The following is a 19,811-nucleotide window of genomic DNA, read 5'->3' as shown; positions in this document are numbered from 1 at the left end:
CTTTCTCCCCCTTCCTCATAGTTGAGCTTCTTTATAATTTGCTAGGTTCATATGTATTAATAGAAAAACGAAGGTGTTAAACTGTAAAAATAATTGTCTGCCACAAGTTTATAAGTTACATCTGATGATGGTTTGTGTAGATATTTACTGCACTATTTACTCATCCGTTAAACAAAAGGGAGTACTTCCTCTCATACGTCTTGCATGTTGGTAAAATGCTACCAAAGCAATCTATTATTCTGTTCTAAAAGGGCATGCTCATTAAAATATTGTAAGTAGCTCTGGATTTCATATCTTGCTGTAAACTACATAGGAACACATAAATTGTTTTCCAATTAACATTTTCTCTAAGATTTTCTTTTTATTTCGCCCTCTCAGGTTTCAACAAATTACACTGAATACAGATTATGTGGCTATGCAGCTACTAGGTTTTCTATGCTATAAAAAGGAAAAGTTTTATTGGGATCCTCCTTGGTTTTAATGTACAGCCAAGAGCCTACGTACGTTAATTTTTTTGTTCAGAATATTTCTTCCTGAAAGTGAAAGACCCCATTCAGATCTGACAAAAGCTTTTATTTATAATGTCAAATTTATAATGTAAATTGTTGCAAATCAAACTTGATTAGTTTGATTAGGCAAGACAGCTACTGACTATCAACTTCAATATATTAGCAACCAGAAGTCACAGCTTCTAAAGGAATTAAATTAGAAACTAAAGACTGAATAAAAACTTGCATTTTATCATTTTCTCTGCAACCAGTAATGTCAGAGCTGTTAATATTATGGGAATATGTCAATATGCATGGGAAAATTATATGGGAATTTGTCCCTGCATACTTCAGGCATCCAAAATCCGCTGACATTGATTGCGACTTTGGTATGCACAATCAAGATGAATTTTGATCTACTTGAAGTGTTGTGAGGGAATGGGATTCAACATGGTTTGATGTATTTACATACATGTTTTGCAGCTCATGATATTTCAGATCCCTGCCTAAACTGTGTGAAAAAAACCCCACAACAGTCACATTATTTTTAAGGAGATACCCCACCCCTCAATCTCAAGTGATACCTTCCAAAGAGAAGTGTGGCTGGAGTTCAGTAGGCCATGCTATACTTCAGCTACCATTTCAATTGAGAATGTTTAATATTTATATTAATTTACATGAATATGCATATGCATTGGCAACTTTATCCTATTCTTTCTAGAGATAAGGAAGAAACTTATGTCACTGCAATTATAAAGCACATTTAAAGCACCAAAAGGTCACAGGATTCAAAAAACCACCAGGATTAATGTTTGCTTTCCATACTGCTACCATATTATATCTCCTACCTTCCATTTTTGCCATTACTTCTCATTTAGTTTATTACTATTTACATTAAAAAAAAAAAAATATGGATAGATAGATAGGGCATGAAACAGAGCAGAATCCCTGTAGAAATCTAGGTTTACACATCCAGACCATATACAGTTCCGTATCTACTGCCCCTCAAAAACACTCAGATGGAACTAGCTAACAAGGTGAGCTCTCTCTGCCCCTCGCTACTCCCCAGCCTCCTTTCCCCACCCGCTAATTGCTAGGTCTCAAAATGAAGCTAAACCAGGGAAAACAAATCAGTTTCTTCCACTCTCATCAACATCATATTCAGCAGACCCACTGGGCCCTCAGTAACACTGAGCAGCCGCTTCATCCCCAAATGATACAATTAAAACCCCACCATCTTTAGTGTTATTAAAGGCATCAACTGAAAAGGCTGAGAGGTGAACTTGGAAAGGCAAAGCAGCTACCAACGACTATTCTGGGAAACATACAAGAGAGAGGCATTGCCCTATTTTGCATGTTCAGAAGCATCTGGCATAATGAAGACTAGATACATACTCTCCCTCTACAAAGACCTCAGAAGTAGAGGGGTGAAAATGCATCTGTAGCTGATATGACTTGTTGAATAGAAATGCACTATTTGCACAGATTCTTTCAGTGTAAAATATTGTTTTTACACTACATTGACAAGACAGTATACTGACTGATACAGCTGATAGAATTTTCAGACCTTTGCATTTACAGTACCACATAAACCAACTACCAATATTGCCATGACTGAATTTCATCTTTTTAAACTCTAAAGACCAGAAGTAACTGCCATGCTTACAAGGAGAGTGCTCTTATCAATTTTGAAATGAACATGTCGATCTTTCTGAACGTTCACGGTCCTGGGAGGATAACGTCTTTTGTTGATTGTGCACCCATAGCTCGGCTGGTTACAGCCAGCTGATACATGGGTGAGGAGAAAGAGCCCAGTGTGAGCCAGCTTGGTTATTACTCCTTATTGGAACTAAGGTTCATCTCTTTTTCTGCATAATGGGCCTATATAGAGAGAAAAACAAATCCTGTTTCCTTTGAAAAAAAACATTTTTCTTTAATCTCTCTTATATCAGGCAATTTCCAGATGATTGTTTCTTCACTGCCTGAATTTCTAGATGGATTTCTGCTGGGCATTCTATAAGCTCTCTCGCTCTCCCACTTTTAATAGGTTATACATAATATTTGGTGTGAAGGCTGCATACATATAGAGACATTATGCTACTAATACAGCCCTATCTTCAAATGTTTTGCTATAATCAAGTACTTCATCACCCTCCCAGCTCCCCACTGGCTGACTCCCTCCACTCCTTGGTTTCTTTCTGCCTCCATTTCATGGCCGTTGTTTCTTTCCCACAGGTACCCTTTCTGAATTATATGCTGCCAGAACGAAATGTTCACTCAGTCCTAAAATCCTATTTTTGTTTTAGTTAGACAGTCTTTAGAATTATTTGTTTCAGGATCTGAAGGCCATTATTCAGTGCCTTTATATTTGCCCCTCAAGCTTTATGTGTCAAGAACCAAATAGCCAAGTGTTTAGAACAGAAAATTGGGTTACAAAGTTTTGAACTTGTCCTGTGATAAATCTTTTCCAGGATGAGGGGTGCTCACTCATATCTGGAAAAGATTAACCCCTAAGAAGAATGCAAGAATCCAAAACTCAATTAGCATATATTAAGCTAAGCCACATACTACATTACAGTAACCTGAAAGTTCTAAACAAAGGTAACAAGATCTGCACCACAATTCTGTAAAGTCTCTGTAATGTCTAATAATTGTTCTTGCCAGTATATCCACAAATGCCACAATATCCACATTTGCTCAAATAAGCAGTTACTTACATGTACAAATGTTGGAAGGTTTATATCATAATTAATGGAATATAGCAAAAAGTTCAATTTAAATGTAACAATGCAGAATACATTTTACTATCCCCAGTTTCTTTTCACAGGCAGCTTTTCCATGAACCTTCTCCAAGTCTTAGGAAAACAGACTTGATTTCAGTGTGGTTGACAATGTTGGAGCAGTAACAGTGACTAGAGGATGGTTCAGGTTTCTGATGCCCTGCATCTCAGAGCAACATTTGAACAGAGTCCACCAAGAAAGTAAATACAGTTATTACAATTTTCCCTTGATTGGAAGAATGAAACAGTCAAAATCTTCACCAATTGAAATTTTGAAAATTAGAATCTTGCTTTGTATTTGAAGAAAGCATGCATTTAACATGTGCACAGTTGTCAAGTTAGTCAAGTACTACTATATGTAGACTTCAACTTAGGCAGGAGAGGATAAGCATGGTACAAAAATCTTGCCTTTTATACAGTCAGAAAAAATATCACACAAATGAAATATTTGTTTTCTTTCAGAAGGTACAGATCATAAATGAAAAAGAAAAATGCTTAACTTACCTGAGGTTTAAGCTACGACTCCAATAAGAGACTGAAATTGAAATTTTCAGGAATACCTCGTAGGTATCCAAAATTAAGGTATGTTGAAATAGTCAAAATTTACCATAAAGGTAAGTCATAGCCCCAGAATAAAGTTTACTGAGAATGGTAAGTGCTTCAGCATTCAAGGTACAATAAGGATTCCAAAACTCTACAGAAAACAAATAAACAACAACAAACAACAACAACAACAAAAACTTTTACATGGATAGCAATGCTGAAAAGTACCCATCAGGCATCTTGTTCCAAATAATTCCTCTTTAGTGCATAGTTTGACTATGTTTGTTCCTCTGAAAACACCAGTCCCTATTTATACTCATAGAATCACAGAATGGTTTGGGTTGGAAGGGACCTTAAAAATCATGTAGTTACAATCCCTGCTGTCAGTTCAAAACCATTAGCCCTAGTTCTATAACTACAATTCCTGACAAAGAGTCTCTTCCCATCTTTCCTGTAGGCCCCCTGCAAGTACTGGAAGGCTGCTATAAGGTGTACCCTTATTTTTTCAAATATAATAATATGTAGGAAGGCAAATTAATGTATAAACTTAAAAAATATATATATTTTTTATTGAATACTACACCTTTTGGAAAAGGTAGAATATCAATTTTATACTGCTTTATCAGTCACAGCAACTGAAGAAAAGCTCTTTAAATCTCAACTTCTTCATTAGATAGGCAGAAATGACTAGTTTATCCTAAAAAAAAATTCACCAAAAAATCCTCCAATACTTGTACAGTAATGTTAGATGCTAGAGTATATATTAGTATATAGAGTATATATTCTGGTCATTACTCTAGAAAAGAGCGCCTGAAATTGGCAACCAGAAGATATGTTTACTAGCCTACTACAGTAGGACAAGTGAGGAAAAAAAAATAAGGAAAAAAATGAGGAAAAAAAATAAGCATAGTCCAAAAATTCACAATACAAGAAATTCACAATACAAGAAATTATTGCAAGTGACAAGAAGATGTGGTCTTCAGAAGCAAAAAGAGAGGAGAAGGAAAGGGAAAATAGGAGGAGAGGAAAAGGAAAAAAAAAAAAAGAGGAGAAGGAAAGGGAAAATACAATGATACAGGCAGGTGTGGCTAGAAGAGGCTGCCTGTGCCTTTACCACAGTGATGCTGCCCCCCAGATGGCTGCAGGCATCAGCTCCCATACATGTATCACTGGACTGAGGCAAACACCAGCAACTACAGTCATCAGCATGGAAAAGTTCAACTGAAAATGTATTGTTTTCAAGAGCGGTGAGAGCAAAGCTACTGTCAGCAAATAAAGCTGAAGGGAATTAAGAAATCACTGAAACAAATGAAAGGAAATATTTTTTTTCCCCCCCCCAACATCAAAAATAGTGGCATGTTCCCTGTACACAAACTATAGTTTATAGTCTTGCTAACTGTTTTGAGTAAAGAAAAAGAACCTGGAATGACTTAAATGGGAGCAAGGAGGAAAAAAGGGAAGTTGGATGAGACACTCTTGAGGCTGAATAAAAACATTCTGAGACCTATCAATTAAAAAATATATGTTTCTTTGTCCTGTCAATGCAGCCATTTGTGTTCAAAATCCCTGTGCAGGATCCAAACAGTGACAGTTCAACAACCTATTATTTAAGATTCTATTATTTTTGCAAGGCTCAACAGCAGTAATTCGGTTGGTACAGTTCCCTTCTCATTATCACTCCTCAGTATGGCACACTCTCCATGTCACACAATAAAAGAGAAACTGTGCCACCTCTCAGTGCCTTAATTACCACTGCAGCCACATCCAACCCAGACAGCAGATCTCATTTCCTAAACCTGCATTGAATTAGGTCACAATCTGGCCTCCAGGATACTTCCTACTACAATTCATGATAGCTAAATATGATCAAAAGTTTCCAACGATGTTAAACATAATCACTGTTTGAGTCTCATCTGCTTGAAATAAAAGATGGAGAATTACCAAAGGCTGCTTTAGAGTGGAAAAAAATAGTAATAAAAACAAACAAAAAACCACAAACAAACAAAAAACCACAAACAAACAAAAAACCACAAACAAACAAAAAACCACAAACAAACAAAAAAACACAAACAAACAAACACAAACAAAAAAACCCACAACAAAAATGAAGCACAGCTTATTTCATTTTTGCCTTACCCCACAGCTGCTAAGTAAATTTAATAAGTCTTTGTTTTATGAAGAATCATAAAAACAGTCTAAAAGCAATTTTATATAGCCAACAGGTATTAAATAAATACACCTTCACTATAATACACAACTACATTTTGGTCCCATAAAAGTGCCTCTGATTTTACACTTCATATTCTCTATTTTGTGTGTTAACATGCAACATACATGTATACCTACATTAGAAGTGCTCTGACAGAAGTACTGAGTTAACATCCAAAACATTTCCCACTCACCTCTCATACATCTGTGCAATGGCTTCCAGTTTATGCACAATGCTGACTTCTCTTCTGCTCTAAAAATTTTCTTCCCCCTTTTCTTCCAGATCTATTTCTGTGAACTTCGATTTTCTCCAGGCTGTTCTCTTAACTACCACTCTCTTTTCTTTGCATATAATGCAATGCCTGGTTTGTCAACCTACAGGTCCAGTTCATCCACAACATTTGCTTTCTCTTTATGTGCTGCTGTGGGCATTCCTGGCAGGAAATAACCGACCAAGTTGATATCTTTCTATAAACGTTTTTCCCTTCAGCTCTGACATCTTCCTAGCTCTACTTTTCTGCTTCAGCAAAGTGCTATGTTTGTAGTCTTAGACTTCTTTATGCTATTTTTATATTTTTTCTTTTGAAACTTTTTCTCCCTCTTGTTTGCACACCTAATGATTTCTCCAGAGAACACATGCAAAATATAATATCATTTTTCAACAAGAAAGTTTTTCATCTTTTCAGGATGCAAGGTTTTCACCACTCTTCATATTTTATCCACCATTTGCTTCAGTAACCCTTTCTCAAAACCTTATTTCATTGATCTCGCTGCCATCCCCAGACCATTTTTCCCAATAGCTCATATCAATACTGCTCTTTTCTAATATACCCAGCTTTTCCTTGAAGTACAAACATACTCTGTAGCAATGAAAACTAGGAACTATCAATAACTAGCTTCCTGTTTCACCCTAAGACCCGGCTTTAAGCTGCTGATCGTACATTTCTCAGTATCTTTCCCTTCCTTGGCTCTGTCTTCTGATTCTATCTCTAGTTCTCTAACCTTCCTTCAGTATTTTCATAAGAACACCACACTTCAGCCTCCGGACTTCTTATCTCTTCCATATCTTCTCTCTGAATAGTTGCCTCTGCACATGAGGGAGAGGTTAACATACCTGCACCAATCACAAACATATCTGCTTCAGATCCTTTCAACCAACAGCATTGAAAATCTCTCCTCTTCTGGACTCACAGGATAAAATCTGACCTTTACTACCAACCAAAAACATTTCCTAAACCAAGTCAAATACAAGTTTTGCAACATTTTTTTTTTATGACAATTTTTCATATTTGTTGTTTCCAACCAACAATCGAAAATTTGGACTTGCACATTCACTTTGTGTCATTCCTCTTCCTAGTGGATCTACTACTCTGAATTTATTCATTAATAACACTGCAGCAAAAATTATTTTTCCATTTTTTTCTTTAGTCACGCAATCCTACAGTTTAAATGTGAGTTTATTTTATTTATTAGCAACCTGCAGGTAATAAAAATCAGTAAGAAGAATTATATGGACAATTGTACTTCCTACTGACATACAAGTAAAATCAGTCCAATAGTATCAGTTTATCTCTGGTAGTTATAAATACCTCTCACCATTATGTTTTCACTTCAGACAGCAATTAAGTCTTCAGTGTGCAACTAAGCCAGCCCTAATTAAAGTCAACGGGAATTTTTCCACATATTTAAAACTGTTGGTTAAGGCCCCAAAGTAATCTTATAAAGAGCATGGTACGTCACAACAATAAATCGACTCTGCCTTTGAAAGAAATACTGGAGCTGCATTGCAAGCTTTCCATTTCACAACCATTTTCTGGAGCCAGATGCCCAAATGACTACTTAAACCTTTTGATAAATAGTAAAACAACTGTGCACAAAGGACCTAATCCTGCTCTCATTGAAGATGATGCTGAAACTCCAAAAGAGCAGAGGTAGTGCCTAAAGTCTACCTACCAGGCACTCCATGTCTAGTCTAGAGAGTACTAAGAGGTATTGACTGGCATTGCCATACACAATGACACACTAAATGCTCAATTATTCCGACAACAGCAGATCTCAAAATCTTTATAAAGACACTGCCTACTACAACAGATAATCAATCACAAAAGCAGTTTTCATGATCCAACTTGTCTTAAAATGTGAATTACAGCTGTCTTCAGCTTTTTCCTTCTGGTCAATTTAATTGAATAGGCTAGTATCTCACCTGAATATAGGCCAGCAAAAATGAAGGAATGAGATGGATTGAAAAAATTTCAAGTTTCAAAATTTCAGTTTCATTTTTCTTAGAGAAATAAGATGACCTGAGAGGCTCTGTAAGAAAAACAAACAAACAAACAAATAAATAAAAAATCAGCTACCAAAGTTTTTCCTTTATGAGCAGAATTGCTGGACCAAAGCTTTCCTACAAGCAAAGAGCAAGGAAGGAGGTATTTGACCAGCATGGCATAACCACAGAATGAAAGATACTGTGTGCAAGATGCCACAGGCCAGCAGGAATATCAGCATTGCCAGTGATTCATGGTGGGCATATCGGCAACTAACAGCTATTTCAGGAGATAAAATGGGGGGAATATTGACATAACCATACACTAATGAGATACTGATAAGAAGAACAAGACAAGAAAGCAGAAAACTGGTAAGCTATTGCCTCCCCAAGCAAACTGTCAAAACTCATTGTACCAACAATATTGCAAACTCAGCAACATGGACTCAGTTGAAATGCTTTTTGTCTGTAGACTGAATTTTACCTGACTGGTAGGTGCTCAGATAGACTTGAGACATTAATGGCTGGTTTCTTCCCAATGACAGAGGAAGAGAAATTTTATTTTTTCTCCTCCAAGTTTTGTGGAATCACCTTCATAAAAATATTACTGCTAAAAATTTCATTCATGTGAACACTTCCCATTTAACCTAATCACTGCCATGCCTTTTGGACAATGGCTGATTTTTCCATCTTTGCTCTGGGACGATCCGCTTCAAGTTCACAGCCAAACAGGTCCTACAGCTGTGAGAGCTCCTCACTGATAGTGATATATTTCTCAGTTGCTTGAATAACTAAGGCCGAGGGAATGCTAAATACTTTATATAGTCATTCCACTTATATCTTCTTCAGTTTTAGAATTTCCATATTCTCATGTCTCTTTTGATTTAAGAGAAGTACTACTTATACTTGTCTTACATAAGTTTAAAGTCAGAAAGACCACTATCTATTTAAATCTGACCTTCATTTAATTTAAGTCTAACAACCAAAATAGCTGCTGATTAAACTAAATCTTATTTTGAGTAACATAATGGGTCTTCTGCTATGCTCTACAAGGCCATGACAAAGTAATCCTTAGATAGCCTACAAAGCCTAGAATTTTCTTTTTAATTATAACATCCCTTCAGTATTCCCTGAGAAATAAAAAGTATTAACAATAGTCTACTCACTTAAAAACTTTAGGAACTTTCAAGTGTAAGCTTCCAAACTGAAGTCATCACAGCATACTGGGATACACAGTTCACTGCATCTATTAATACCTTGCTTACATAGTTAATCATTATCACTGTGTTGGTTTTTATTTTCTTAGTTTGTCAGTTCCAAACAGATGTTATTCATGTGACATTTTGGACAAGATCATAGGGATAACTTTAGTTTAATGACTAATTAACAAACTTGTGCAGGAATAACATGGCAATATATTAGACAAAATGTCACATCACAGGCATGCTGGGTTTCTCCTGACACTTCCCTTTCACTCACTGTATCTTTTTTTGGGCTGTCGGGGGGGGGGGGGGGATGCTGCTTATGTTACCAAAGCTCACTACTTTTAGAAACAATAAACAAAACACAAGAGTAACAAATACTTACAGAAGAAAAATAAAACATGGAAGGCATAGTCTTTGGAGTAATCAGTCCTCTTGGACCCAGAAGTCATTACAGCTCTGCTAAATGGCTCAATTTTTATTGCTGCTTCTCCCAGAAGCATCATCCTGAACCAGTCAATGCACTTCCCTTCTCCAAGTGACCTTCCTGATGGGCCATCTCTCACAGCTTCAGTTTAATGGATCAATTTCAGAATAAGGACAACGAAGTTATCACCATTTCATCTGAGGCTTCTCTTTTGCTCTAAAAGCAGCAGGTGAGCAAATTATATTAATTGGTTTGGCATCCAAGGAAAAATAAGGACGTCCCTACCCTGCATACAGATAATACCCTCATATAATACTGGAATCACTTTTTAAAAAAAAAAAAAACAAAAAAAAAAACAAAAAAAAACACTTTTTTTTTTTTTTTTTTGGTCTGATTTATGTTAATTGAAATTAGGAAGTAAAAATGGCCTTAAGAGAGTTTTTTGTTGTTTAGTGTATCATGTTTATCAGGAAAGCAAGTAGCAGTTCTACCACTATCACTCCTCTCACGCTTCACAAGGACAAATTGCTGTGACAGGACTTAAAGGACTAGCTTAAAGTACAGCTACTTGGAAAAACAGCAGTTTCTCTCATTTTTGGATCAAGCCACAAGCTGAATGGTTCAGACAATATAATTATTGATTTATAACTTTTTTTTTTTTTTTTTTTTAAACACACCTAAGTTAACAATGCTTCTAGATACTATCCATCTCCACAGCTGAGTACCAGTTGTTTGAGAAAATTGGGGACAGGATAACATACCCTTCCTTCCCCTCCTTCCCTCTCCCCCAACAAATAATTCATACACAAACATCTCAACGACCTGGGAAGCACCCTCTGTAGCTCAAACAGTTCTCAAGCTCTTTGTTAGGTATGATGTTTATCATTTATTTAATACACAGTGCCAGAGCCTGAGGAAGAAAAGTTTAAAAATAATGTCAATAGACAGAGGATCATACTCAGAGTCATCTACCAATCTTGTTGTTGTCCCTGAGGCAAAAGGCAATGTGAATTCATTCAGGGCCATTCTATTATTTATGCAAGGAAGTGTCTATCAAACAGAGAATGAAAAGGAGTTACTCCCTATGCAAGGTCTGAAGGATCATGTCTAATAACTAGAGGCTTAATTTCAAGATTTCAGAAATTCTCATTTAAAAGCACCTGAAGCAAAGTCTAAACAGGGAATGATAAGAGAAGTAATTGGTGTAACAATTTGGGTACTATGGCCTATTTCTGATAGAAAGCACAATACATCTTGTATTAAAGATTAGGACAACAATGCAAGCCACCCCTAAAAACAACGCAGTACAATAGCTAGTAGAGATAGTGTTAACATTAACTCCAAATTTCCTGATTTTTGTCAGCTGCTTTCACAATAGATCTTTTTGATATATTCTCTTATTTAGTTTCCTTGACATTAAAAGGAAGCTTTAAAGGAAGATGTTGAAGTTATTAGCTTAAGAGACTGAAGTGACCATCCTCTTTCAATTTCTCTACTTTTTTGTTGCCTTGCTTTACCGGTTTCAATGTAGAATTCTTCCTCCATCTCTTCTAAAACTTTATCTCTTCCAATTATCACCTTATTTTCTCTTCCTCAGTGGTAAACTTTATTCTTTTCATGTTTCCTTTGTTCCCCCAAACTGCATTTCTCCCCTTAAAATAATTATTCCTGCTCTCCATTTTCTTTTCTTGTATTTCCTTGCCATATCGAATTCATTCACGTCTACCAAGCATTCACACAGCTTCTTCTGTCACATATTGCAGTTTTGGTGTGGCAGGGGAGATCAAGTGACAAATTCCTATGATTGTAAAATTGCTACAAGCAGCAATATAGAGCTGGACTATTTTTATTTTCTCATTACACTGTGAAGAGATAGCTGCAAATAGAAAATAGCAACAGAAACCCCAATTACACACAGATTTTAAGTCATTTAAGACATGGGTTTAGTTAAAGCAGGTCAGAGATGAACACTGAAGGATTACGGGATCAGAAAACCAGCTACAAGTTCCTTTATCCACTGGTATTCTTTCCTAGAAGATTCCAGTGATTTATCTTATTTATTTATTGTATTTTTTTTACAAGCAATACTTATCCTTTTTGGTCTACTGCCTAATGCCAGTGAAGACCAGAGAACTTCTCTGCAAAGAGTTTAAAAAAAGACTTTTCAACATTTCACAACAGTGTTTCTTAAGAATATATAAATATATTTGCTAATAACACCTCCAATGGTACATTTAAAAATATGCAAGAGTAAGCCTGATCAATAGTAGAACAAAAGATGCAATGCTTCAGCAGTTTCCCCCCCCCATTGCACTTAAGAAAGCAGAAAGATAGTATATGTTTCTTCATTTATAATTATTTGCTCTAATTTGTTAAACATTTTTAACATGATACACCTGAAACAACATCAGGAAGGGAAGTTCTGTAAGCAAAAGACACACCCCAGAGTAAACGCTATTTTCTGATCTAAAAATATGGTGTTCCCAGTCTGCATAGGTTTTTATAGGCAACCACATATGTGCTGTGGTGTTCTGCATACAGCACCTCTTCCTTCCCTATAATAAAGGGTAGCATACTTCCATTCTCATTCCAGGCAATCAGAATGAAAATGCATAAGGAATTAATGGGTTTATTCAGTCACAGTCATAAGTTTGGACCTTTTCAAAGGCTTGTTCTGGTTGCACAGTCATGCTGTAAAATTATCTTGTATTATTAATATAGCTCCTATTAGTAGCTCTGCTTAGCAAAATATTCCTTTTTACTTACACCTAATGAGAAAACTGACAAAAAATTCATTTTGTCCCTTGAATGCAACAATTTGCTCCTCCAATGGCAGACCAAAGATTATGCAAATGATGACTGACAGTGGGAGCATGAGGACAACTGCCAGATATTGGAGGTATAAGAAAATAAAACTACCTCTTGAATTAAAAAAAAAAAAAAATGTATTCAAATAATTCAAATAAGATACTATGTTTTGAACTGTGCAGCTGTTATTTTAACTCAACTTTAATTTCAAACCATAAACACAACATGCGAGTGGGCACAATTCCTTCAATTTCAAAAGAATTCTCTAGAAAGCACAGAGGAAAGGGCACCAAAGAACTCTAGCAACTGTTAAAACACCAAGACTGAATCACCATCAGCTCCAAGTTCAGTAGTGGCTTTGAGTATGAACTTTTTTTTTTTTTTCCCTGGAAATTCTTTCTCTCCCTTCCTGGCATCTTAGAGATTCAATGTGAAAAATGACCCAATTGAAGTTAGTTTTGCTATTCTCCTTAACAAAGGTAATACCTCAGCGCAGATTTTTACAGCAGGCTAGAACAAGCTATCATAGAACTTATTCAGCAAATCCATAGTTACTTGTGGCACACAAAATGCTTTTGCTAAGATCTACTGTTTCCTGAAAATCATGTTTGCTGAATGTTTCCTTAGAATGGGACATATTTTGTCAAGGGTTTCTGAAAGTATCTGGATGTTTCCAAGTTATTGTGAGAACAAGGAGGATGAGAGGGACAGAGGGACTGAGACTCGCCATGGCCTCTTCCTTCTTAGGCATAGGCAGATGAGCAAATTCCTTGATACAGCAGCATTATGTTTCTGCATGTAGATTTTTTTTCTTCCTTTTTTTTTTTTTTTTTTTCTCCCCCCTGTGGCTTCACAGGGTTGCCTCAGACACAGAAAATCTTTCTTGAGACAAAGAGATGATTTCTTACAGTCAGAGAGAGATAAAATTGGGTTTACTAGGGAGAGACTCTGCTACCTTTTCCACAGACACCAGAAGTCAGTAAGTGGATGAGGCGCCAAAATGATTTATCACCTGAAGAAAAGTTGATGGTGGAACATTGCTGTACATGATGCTGAAGAGAAAGAAGCAATATGTACATGAAGTTCTTCCAATATGAGCAGTTTTTCACTTGTCAAAAATCAATTTCTTGTGCCATCCTGCTTTCTGCTCATCTGCCTTTGTTAGCTCCTTTTAGTGTTGATATGAAGCCTTGAAGCTACAGATCACAATGGATATGTCACTGGAATTGTACCTGCTTATGTCAACAATGACTTTGGCCTACTGTCTTCAGACATTACCTAGATGTATATTGTGTAATTTCCTCCTAAGGAGGATATGAAGTGTGCAAGAGTCTAGATGCTACACTGTGTTTTGCACAGTTCACCACTGGCCTATAATATACATGTAACTTCTTTGTATTCCACTCCCTTCCTCATCTATGAATGTGCTTACCTACTAGCTTGTACTAAAAGTAATCTATAAGCAGAGGAGTTAGAACTGTCATATATTGCACACTTGTTTTCAGCAAAGGAGGAAATGTTAAAAGGCAGCTATTTATTACATAAAGAACGTATGACTACAGTTTCCATATTTTAGTCTAGGATCTAAATTATTTTATTAGTTCTTTAGCAGATCAATAACTGCTATGGAAGCCTGATAAAATATTCAAGAGTTGCCCATGCAAAAATTATTCTTACATTTCCAAGTAGTCCATGGAGTTGCCTGTTTGTATTTTCACCCAGGATTACCAGAGTATGGGTTACATAGGCCCTGCAGACCAAATAAGCCATTCCTGCAGTGAGTTAAATAGTCATGAGAAAGGTCAGTTCTGTGCACTAGATTAGAGGAAGATAGTGTTTATTTCCCCTACTCCACTTATGGTTCCTTTTTTTTACCATCCTTAAACATCCATTCTTGCTGTATGGAAGCAGTGGGGATTCATTCAGTTTCTAAATAAGACTTTCATCCTTTTCTCCATGAGACTGTACAGTGTATGCATGCATATACAAAACAAGACAGTTATGACACACCTACTTGCAATACAGAAGATTCGCACTCAAAGGCTGAAAGTGTTTTTGTCCATCATCCAATTCAATACTGAAATGACAAACTCAAGAACACCTTCTGCATATTTACAGATTTCTTGTTTGTTTCTACACTTAAACACAGTTAATATAAAGAAATTTCTGAATTGTATGACTTTCAAAATATGAATATCCAACTGTTAATGATTTTACATTTATAGAAGAAATACTGTACAGTGTCTAGCACCTTAAATCAATTTTAAAGAGGACAGCACCACACCATAGGAAGAATTATTTCTTAAATTCTGAAGTCTCTGGGAAAATGTGTCAAGTTTTTCATTCTACAGGTAAACAACTTCAAAACATTAGAATCATAGAATCATAGAATATCCTGAGTTGGAAGGGACCCTTAAGGATCATCAAGTCCAACTCTTGACACCGCACAGGTCTACCCAAAAGTTCAGACCATGTGCCTAAGTTCACAGTCCAATCTCTTCTTAAATTCAGACAGGCTCGGTGCAGTGACCACTTCCCTGGGGAGCCTGTTCCAGTGTGCGACCACCCTCTCTGTGAAGAACCCCCTCCTGACGTCCAGCCTAAATTTCCCCTGCCTCAGCTTAACCCCGTTCCCGCGGGTCCTGTCACTAGTGTTAATGGAGAAAAGGTCTCCTGCCTCTCGACACCCCCTTACGAGGAAGTTGTAGACTGTGATGAGGTCTCCCCTCAGCCTCCTCTTCTCCAGGCTGAACAGGCCCAGTGACCTCAGCCGTTCCTCGTACGTCTTCCCCTCAAGGCCTTTCACCATCTTCGTAGCCCTCCTCTGGACACTTTCCAACAGTTTCATGTCCTTTTTATACTGTGGTGCCCAGAACTGCACACAGTCCTCGAGGTGAGGCCGCACCAGCGCAGAGTAGAGCGGGACAATCACCTCCCTTGACCTACTAGGTGATTAAACGACTGATTGTGTAGGATGCCTGTACCCACCAATTTGTAGATTCCTAAGAATATTTTTTCCTCTTACATTTCCTCTTGTTTAAATGCTTCAGAAATTTTTAGCACTCAAGCACTCAATAATATATGAATTCCTCATAAACTTCTTCAGCATCTGTAACATCATCAAGTGTGTGGTAAGTGAATTAGAGCTGGCTGAACAAAAGCAAATAAATAGCACTGCAAGTTATGGCTAATTATATTCAGTAAGTTTCAGCCCTTTATGTTCCTTCTTCCCCCTCCCCTCCCCTCCCCCCCCCCAAGAAATATGCAATTTGGAAAGTGCAGAACAATTTAATAGCCCTCAATCAAGTTTAAAGGATTAATTTGACATGCATCAATATATATGGCACAGTGGCTTTTCTGTAATTATTTTGAACTCACTTCACACATGGGCTACAAAAAAGCTATTTTGTTTTACTGAAATGTGGGTTTCAAGGTTGACATAAGACTCATTTGACTGTTTACCTTCTCAAAGAGTTTCTGCAGCCTTTAATGAGGTCTTAGGCAGTGTCGCTGAGAAAATTTTGCCACTTACCTGTTTTTTCTCATCCTGAAAGACGTTTGAGTATTTTAAGTTTTACAAATATTAATCATGGTACTTATACAGCTCTGAGAGGATTTGAAAGGCTTAAACTACACCCAAGGAGCAGGGCCAACCTATGTTACATTCTTGTTCTGGAAGGAGTAAAGCAAAAACAAAACCTCAACAACCAAACAAAACCACAAACCCACCATTGAACTGAGTCAGTGGAGGAAAACACATAGATATTAAATGACCATTCAAGCCTGTAACTAACCCAGTTTGGTTTGTTATCCAGACCCTCTGTAAATGTGCCACAAGGTTCTTCCCTTGCCATGTAGGCCCAGGGTCCAGGCCCAGGATCTGGTTACCAAGGGAAAAACAGATGAAGGCAGAGTGGCTAATGAATCACCCTGCCCCTAAAGAAGATCTGGTGAAAATTGTAACACTAACGAATATAGGAAATTAATGAACTCTGACACAAGGCAATGAACTCTACAAAGAATAATACAAACTATTCTTGGTGTGCAGGTGAACAGTACAAACAACCTCTAATAACTAGCTAATATGAACAGGGTTATTAATCCCTTAACGCTGGCCTGACCCCTGCAGAGAGCTACTTCAGAGCACTAGCTCTTTTATTTATTTATTTATTTATTTCCAGCACACGCCAGTTTTCTAGGCATTTAAATCCTTGAGACAGCTCACAGGAGGTTTATGAGGAGGAGGTAAAAGAAGCCAGAACACACAATTTGTCTTGGCAGCAGCAAGGCAGTACACCAGTTTACCTGCACTTGCCACGCCACACTTGGGTGGACATGCCAGTGACACCCCTAGGGACCAAGAATAAGTAATTAGCTCCTTCCCTCTTTACTAGAGGTAACTAGTTCTGGCTCCAGTCAGAAGAGGAAAGGAGTAATGAAGATCTGAGAGGCCACAGAGCTTCCTACAGATGGTTTCAAAATAGTTCTTAAAGAAGGTTTACTGCCATTTGCTAGAACCATCTCTTGCATATGCAGGCTTACACATATGCTTTGAGCCTGGACTGCAAACATGAAGGGAAAAAGCTCCAGGCATCTATGAGGAAGACAAAGAATTACAAATCTTTGCCCAGCACAATAACATCCAAAGTTTAAAAAAAAAAAAAAAAAAAAAAAAAAAAAAAAGGTAACAGTATTGCTATAAATGAACACTGAAAATACAATAGTGCAATTACACAAAGTCAACACTAGAAAACACGGAGGAGATCAAACAGGGATAGGCAATAGAAATTATTATAGGTACAGAAGGAGGATCTAAAGACAAGGAATATTTAGGCTCCATAAGAGAATACAGAAGATTGGATATAATAAGGCTATGTAGAACAGTAAATTGTACAGTGTGGTTAAGTCAGACATTTCTATTCACCATTTCTCACAGAATAAATTGGTAGAATAAAAAACAAAATTGGTAGGCAAAAACACAAATTGAGGAAAGACAGCATTTTTACACAGTGCATGACTAACTTGTAGAGTTTGCTACAAGAGAAACTTTCAGCCAAGAGCTTAGTAGGATTTGGAGAGGATCAGATATTTAAATAAGTTGACAGCAATACATTATCTGCTTTCTAGTTGAGCTTAAATAAATAAATTTAAGGATGATATAGAAATCCTTACACTTCGGTCAGCTGCTTACTAAAAAGACTGAGGAAGACATTTTGTTCCTATTATTATGGATTAGCAATTCATTACGCAATACTGCAAATTTTTAGATGTTTCTGTTTGCCATTAAATTTGACCTGAAAATTAGTGTCTTGCTTACAAGCGTCACTTACAAGAGTCACACTATAGCAAGTTAGAATTTTGTTGTTGTTCTTTAGTGTACTATGAGATGCTGGAGCCCTGGAGTACAGATACAGAACTAGAAATAACTTTTGGACTTGTAGGATTGCACACAGCTCTCAACAGACATCAAGTCATTTCCACAAGGGGACCCTCTCCCATTGCCTACCACAAAAATCCTCTATGGACAACTCAATTGTAGAACAAAAAATTGAGACTTTTAGTGCTAAAAGCCAAAATAGCAGAAATAATAATACTATGCAGAATAAACCAAAGGCTTTATCTGTATTTCATGTGTGCAGAGAATAAATTAGTAGAAATACTCCAAACAGTACTAGGAAACAGACAATACCCCACAATAAGGATGACAAAAAGATCCCAGTTGTCCTGATCATTGATTCAACAATGAATCTCTTCCCAAGTCCATACCTGTGAAGATACTACCCCACAAGAAAATAAATTCTGCAATCATCATTTCTGGCTCAGAGTATTCTTTGTCATCATTCTCCAATTTATCAATATACAGAGAGGGACCAAAATCTTGTGGGATGCATCCTTTTTTTTTTGTTTGTTTGTTTTTTTTTTTGTTCCTTTTCTTTTTTTTTTCTTTTTTTTTTTTTTTTTAAAAAAAAAGATCAAGCTAAAAATACCATAAAAAATCCTAATTTTTACACATAAATCATCATGACTAATGCTTACAACAGTTATTCCCATCTGTCCACATTCCAGGGAAAGATTAACCTTTACCCAGAAAAGATGAAAAACAATGAACCTGTGTAGATTTCCCTTATGACAAAGTATAATTATAAAATCATTACAGTCAAAGGAAAGAAGTAATTCACTAATACTTCTTTAGAGGTAACATCTTGTGTGCCCTGAAAACAAACAAACAAACAACAAAAACTTTCTTACTAAAATTTTAATAAGCCCTTGGGTTTTCTCTGAAATATTTAAGAATAGCTGGTAAGAAAACAATTGGAAAAGAACAGATGTTAAAACCAATGAATATATACATTTCCATATTTTAAAATGAAAGTGTCTTGTACTGTGATTGCATATTTGACAAGAAAAGAAACAAGAAGTCTGCTCCTACTTGTGTTTGCTCTTCCCATAATTTGTAATAACTATACGTTCCACACTGGAACATGTCAAGTGCTATTAAAAAAAAACAACTATTAATGCAACTTGTTTTACATCTTCCTAAAGAAAAAAAAAAAAAAAAAAGGCTCTTATTGTGTTATGGTTTCCACCACTATCTGAGTTTAAAACAAATGATTTCTGCCTTTGGTTAAAAAAAATAAATATGGATAACACAAAGGAAAAGCTACTCGGATTACTGATAATGGTTGTGCATGTACTTTGAGGTTTTAATCGTTCTGGTAGCTATGACCATGTCATGACATTAGACATAACATGAATGAAGCAAACATCTTCAAATGCAGCACATAAATGTAAGTATTTCTACTAGCTACCAGTGATGTCCAATTTCTGTTAAAATCCCCTGGAAATAGAGGAGAAACTCCTTGAGGATTTTTATTTATTTAAATTACCATTTCAAAACAATTGTGAGACACCCCAGGTAATGAATTTATGGAAGATTACTGTACCATTCGGGTAGTTAATGTAACATGCCCTTTAGTCGCATTCCCAACAATATCTCTGACACTGGGAGTATATTTCAAAGGGATTAATGCCTGTTGTGCCTTATTGTTTAACTACACATTGACTATGGAGAATGTAAATACATAATATAAT

General features: G+C 36.5%; 1 protein-coding gene across 4 annotated transcripts in view; it reads right to left on the bottom strand.

Moving 5' to 3' along the window:
• The window catches only part of SEMA6D (semaphorin 6D), a 237,279-nt gene that overhangs the window by 201,352 nt on the left and 16,116 nt on the right, over positions 1-19,811 (bottom strand). For 2 of the 4 annotated variants that reach the window (XM_082769261.1, XM_082769262.1), the window contains exon 2: positions 8,223-8,329. The exons of the other annotated variants lie outside the window; for them this stretch is intronic. The gene's annotated coding sequence lies outside the window, so the exon portion shown is untranslated. The remainder of the gene's footprint in view (positions 1-8,222; positions 8,330-19,811) is intronic. 4 annotated transcript variants of the gene reach the window in all.

Source organism: Aythya marila (assembly GCF_965140915.1).
Source record: "Aythya marila genome assembly, chromosome: 11".
NCBI lineage: Eukaryota > Metazoa > Chordata > Aves > Anseriformes > Anatidae > Aythya > Aythya marila.
This window is presented reverse-complemented; position numbering and strand designations above follow the sequence as displayed.